The sequence below is a fragment of the Mustela lutreola genome, chromosome 6, assembly GCF_030435805.1.
Source record: "Mustela lutreola isolate mMusLut2 chromosome 6, mMusLut2.pri, whole genome shotgun sequence".
Classification (NCBI taxonomy): Eukaryota; Metazoa; Chordata; class Mammalia; order Carnivora; family Mustelidae; genus Mustela; species Mustela lutreola.
Genome location: NC_081295.1, coordinates 157006952 through 157012467, shown reverse-complemented (window position 1 = coordinate 157012467; position 5516 = coordinate 157006952). Strand labels below are relative to the sequence as shown.

The 5516-nt window shown below is 39.5% G+C and overlaps 1 pseudogene; it reads right to left on the bottom strand.

Moving 5' to 3' along the window:
- Positions 1–4373: 4373 nt before the first annotated feature.
- LOC131834747 (peptidyl-prolyl cis-trans isomerase A-like) lies at positions 4374–5277 on the bottom strand (annotated as a pseudogene).
- Positions 5278–5516: the final 239 nt, after the last annotated feature.

Below are 5516 nucleotides of genomic sequence, written 5' to 3'. Positions count from 1 at the left end.
AAAAAAGCAATAAAAGATAAAAGAGCAGAATAATTCTAGAAATGAAGAATAAGATACAATCTTAATAATTTCTTCCTTAACTATTGGCTGTAAATTTAATGTAAGCCCTGATTTAGAAAAACCCCAGAAAATAATATGTAGTGTTTTCAGTATTTTATCAATGCTTTATAATTGGTAAAATGAATACATTCATAACCTTTGTAGAAAATTCTAAGGATGGATCATGTCTGTTTGCTTTCAAGATTAACTATAGTTTTACTTTCTAGATTAACTGTAGATCAGAAAATTATGTCTCTAAGAGTCCTGCTTTTTAGAATTAATTAAAACGTTCATTATGGTCTAAGACATGGGCACTTCTGGCAAATGCTCCATAGGTATTTAAGACAAATGTGTAGTCTGTCTTAACTTATAATTTTTTTTAAGATTTTATTTATTTATTTGACAGAGAGAGCAACTGCACAAGCAGGGGGAGCAGCAAACAGAGGCAGAGGGAGAAGCAGGCTCCCCATGGGGCAAAGAACCCAACACAGGACTCGATCCCAGGACCTGGAGCTCATGACCTGCACTGAAGGTAGATGCTTAACCACTGCACCACCCAAGTACCCAATTATTTAGAGTTTTCCTGCATGAGACCTATGTCTATTCTCCTATGTATTTAGGGTTCATTTATATTGATATGGATCACATATTTATTTTTATACTTTGGGTTATATCAATACATTTCATTTATTTTATTGCTCAAATTGCTATGGCTTTGGCCACTGGGAGTTTTTCAGTTGCCTGCCACGTCACTTTGATATACTCCTATCGTGTTTTGTCTCAGAGTACTTCCTTACTGTCTGGTACCATAAAATGCTCCAAGATTATCTTGTATATTCCCTTCCTTATTCCTAAAATCGGCCGTTTCTTCAGAAAGCCCAGATTCCTCTTATTGGAGAGCAGTGTTTGAAATCAAGATTTGAGTATGAAGTTTGCTTGCTCATGGTCCTTGGGATGGGAATGCATCTAGACCCTCTGAGTTGTGACAGCAAATATATGTGTTTTTGCCTCGTTTTGGTGTGAGGGTAATGCTGGCCTCCTAGAATAAGTTAGGAAGTTTTTCTGCTTCTTGTAACTTCCTAGAGGCGGCTGTAGAAGATGGGTGGGAGTTTGTAAGCATTTTGTAGAATTTACCAGTGTAGCCAATGCTGCCTGCCGCTTCATGCTTTGGGAAAGTATTAGTTATTGATTCAATGTCTTTCATTGAAATAGTTATTCAGATCATCTGTTTCTCCATATCTGAGTTTTATTAGTTTGTTCTTTTAAGGAATTGGTCCATTTCATCTAGTTTATCAAATTCATGGTCCAGCTTGTTCATAGTACCCCTTTATTATCCATTTAAGGTCCCTGAGGTCAGTGTTCATGACCCCTCTTTCATTTCTGATATTGGTAACTTGTGTCCTCTCTCCCTCTTTCTGTCTAGTCTGGCTAGAAGTTCATCAATTTTATTGATTCAGCCTTTGATTTCATTAATCTTTCTTGATTGTTTTCCTGCTTTCAATGTCCTTGATTTGTACTCTAATTTTTTCATTTCTTCTTCTCGTTTTTAGCCTACAAATATTTACACTTTTAACTTGGATCCACATTTTATTTTATTTAAAGATGTATTTATTTATTTATTTTAGAAAGAGAGAGAGAGAGAGCACCAATGGGAGGGGACAGAGGGAGAAGGAGAGAATCTCAAGCAGACTCCATGTTGAGTGTGGGGCCTGACACAGGACTTGATCTTACGACCCTGAGATCATGACCTGACCTGAAACCAAGAGTTGGTTGCTTTACCAACTGTACCACCCAGGCGCCCCTGGATTCATAATTTAAATTTTTGGATCTCTCTCTTAGTTTGGTCTGTTGCCGATGACTGTTCAGGTTCAGTTGAATTGTCTTACTGAGAATGTTTCCATATTACTTCCTCTTTTAAATTCTTAGAGTGTAGTTCGTGAAGATAGATGCTACATGATTTCATGGCTCATCTTTATTGTTTATAGAAAATGCCATAGCGGGGTGGCTGGGTGGTGCAGTCAGTTAAGTACCTGACTCTTGGTTTCCACTTAGGTCATGATCTTAGGGTCACGAGATCAAGCCCCACGTAGGCTCCATGCTCAGTGGGAAGTCTGCTTGAGTCACCTCTCCCTCTGCCTCTCCCCCTGTTCTCTCTCTAAGATAAATAAATAAACCTTAAAAAAAAAAACAAACCTCGTTGCTACAAATGTCCTTTGTTATCTTGTTCAATGTTTTGAATCTTAATTAAGACTTGTCTGCAGCTATATTTGAACTCTTCTTCTTCTTATTATTATTATTATTATTTTCCATGTTTGATGTACCTTTGAAACCATTTAATGTCAGTCTTTCTGTGTCACTTTCTTGAAAAACTAAAGAGGATTTGCGGAAAGTTACTAGTTTAACATTTAATCTCTGCTCTTAATCTCAAAACACCCACTCTACCGGCCAGAGCTAACTGTTAGGAACAAGCAGACGGTTGACTTGAGTGAGACTTTAGGCTCTCTTAGATACCCATACTTGAGGGCTTGTTCCTGGAAGTTAGCAAAATGAGAAAAACAGTCCAGTGACATTTAAAGCTGATCCTGAAAAGATGTCAACTCTACTCTGTAATACCCAGGTATAATACCCAGGAGCCCACATCTGTGTGTTGGGAGTGTGTCCACACAGCAGCTGGAATGATATTTATAGATGCATTATTATCACGTGTGTATACCTGTGTATTAGCAACTTGATGGGTTTCTGTTATTACTGAAATATAAACTCTTTAACATGTCTTTTGAGTCCTGTGTGATGTGATTCCTACCTACTCCCCCGAAGTCACCTGTCCCCCCACTGTACCCACAATGCCCGTGTCCAAGTTCTTTGAACTTTTTCCCACCTTCTCTTCTTGAAACCTATTTTTCTCTCTGTTGAATAATGCCACCTCATCCTTTAAAGCAACAATTTAATTCCCTTAAGGGGGAATTAACATCTCACTTAGCCCACACCTACTCCTTCTTACAACATCTTATACTTTGTAGTCATAGCTTTTATATTGAGCAGTTGTATGATGTATGAAGAACTCACAGAGCCAGAACAGGATGGTGTTTAGGAATGTGGGCTCTGGACCCAGGTGGCCTGCAGTCAAACACAACTTTGCCACCTAGTTGTGGGATCATAGACAGTGTACTTAACCTTCCACAGTTAATGCCACAGGTCTTTCATCTGTAAAAATATCAGTAAAAGGAACTAAATCATATATTTTTGGTAAGGATTAAATAATTCAATATATCAAGTGCTGAGAACAGTTCCCGGCATGTCGTACATTCATGTGTCAGCTATTAGTACTGTTGTCGTTATAGCAGATTGTACCTGTGGGTTTGTACGTGAATTTGTGCTTACTATTTCCTCTTATACTGGCCTAGTAGTTCTCAGAGAGCAGAGAATATGATAATTACTCTGCACTATGTCTTTAGCAGTATCTAATAAATAACATTTGCTAAATTACTTAATTAACACTAAAGCCATGAAATAACTTTGGCTTTCTAACATCAGTTAGTATCTGGCAAGATAACATTTATGAGACTATGCAAGGCGAAAAGTTGTGGATAGTAGCAAGAATAAAATTACTGGGGCTTTTTCTACTTAACACCAAATAATATGCTCAATCTCATAAGAAGTTATTAATTTATAGCACTTGCTTTCAGCTGTTAAACCGGAAGGAGTAATACGGTCAGTACTTATCAGGAGTATGGTGGGGATACAGTTCTGTCAGTTACACCTGAGCACAGTCCTGCGGCTGCTTCTGAAAGTAAAGGAATTGGGATTAAATACAATTTGACTTCAAAATATGAAATAGAGTTGGAAAATATGAAATAGAGTTGGAAAATTCCCACTTATGAAGACTGATTACTTCCTACAACCAGAACATATATGATATTAAGAGAGAGCACCATTAAAAAAAAAAAAAAAAAAAGACACAGAAGAAACCCACAAATCAATAGGAAGCTGCTTTACATCCTCATATCACCAACTAATCTCAGAATACCAAACTGTTGAATTGTGTAGGGAGTACGAAAGCCATAATTGTCTGTCCCTGCATTAAACTGGGCCCAGACACACTTTCCAGTCCCCATTATATTTTATTTTTTGTTGTTTAATTTTTGTTTCATAATCATAAACCTAACCCTGCAATCCAGCTAGACTTGCAGGGAAATAAGGAAAACATGGAACCCATGGAACTGCAGTGAGAGCACAAAGGTAATAGGATGTTTTGAGCAGATGGGTGAAGTGGTGCTCTCCTGAGTTACAGAAGGAATACTCTAGTGGTTAAGATAAAACACAAGTCAAATTTATTAGGTTTGTCCACAATCAACAATGGTGATCCTCCTGCTCCTCTTGCCCTTCCTGGACCCAAAGGACTCCATGGTATCCACAGTATTCCTGCTCCCTCCCATCTTGCCCAAGACCACCCACTTGCCATTGCACTCAGTCTTGGCCATGCAGACAGAAACCTGTGAACCCGTCATGTTGGGTCCAGTTTTTGCCATGGATGAGATGCTAGGACCCATACACTTCAGGATGAGATTCTCATCATTAAACTTCTCCCCACAGATGGAGTTACTTCTAGGGCCATTGTGGTGGGTAAAGTCACCACCCAGGCAATAAATGGCAAAATAATCCTGTGAAAGCAGGAAACTTTATAACCAAATCCTTTCTCCCCAGGGCTCAGAGCACAAATAAAATAAGATTTTATTTAGGGGCGCCTGCGTGGCTCAATGGTTAAAGTCTCTGCCTTCTCCTCAGGTCATGATCCCAAGGGTCCTGGGACTGAACCCCACATCAGGCTCTCTGCTCAGTGGGGAACCTGCTTCCAGCTCTCTCTCTCTCTGCCTACCTCTCTGCGTATTTGTGAACTCTGTCTGTCAAATAAATAAATAAAATCTTAAAAAAAAAGATTTTATTTATTTGAGAGAGAAAGAGTAGAAGCAGGTTGGAGGGAAGAGGGAGAGGGAGCAGCAGATTGCTTGCTGACTGCTGACTTGATCCCAAGACCCTGAGATCATGAGATGAGCTGAAGTCAGATGCTTCACCGAATGAGCCACCCAGGAACCCCAGAGCACATTTTCTGCTGTCTTTGCACAGTTGTCTGCAAACAGCTGGAGGGAGACACAGCCCAAAGGTGTGCCCTCCACAGTGATGACAAAGAACATAGTGGGGTTGACCATGGCTGGACACTGCTGGTGGCTCCTGAGCAGTGGCATCTGCAAAGCTCCAATCTCTGTTTTAAATAACATTGAGACCAAGCCAGAATAACACAGCTGCTTTCTCCAGGAACAGCTCACTTATCAAGGTTTCCTTCAAGACTTTTGCCTTGCTCTGCCTACCGACCCAAAGCTACTATTTTTAAGCTCTGCTCAAACTCAACCAAATCTGTTTTACAAAGTTCACCTCATAATCCCTCATGCCAGGTCTGAAAACCTTATAAATATCCTTCC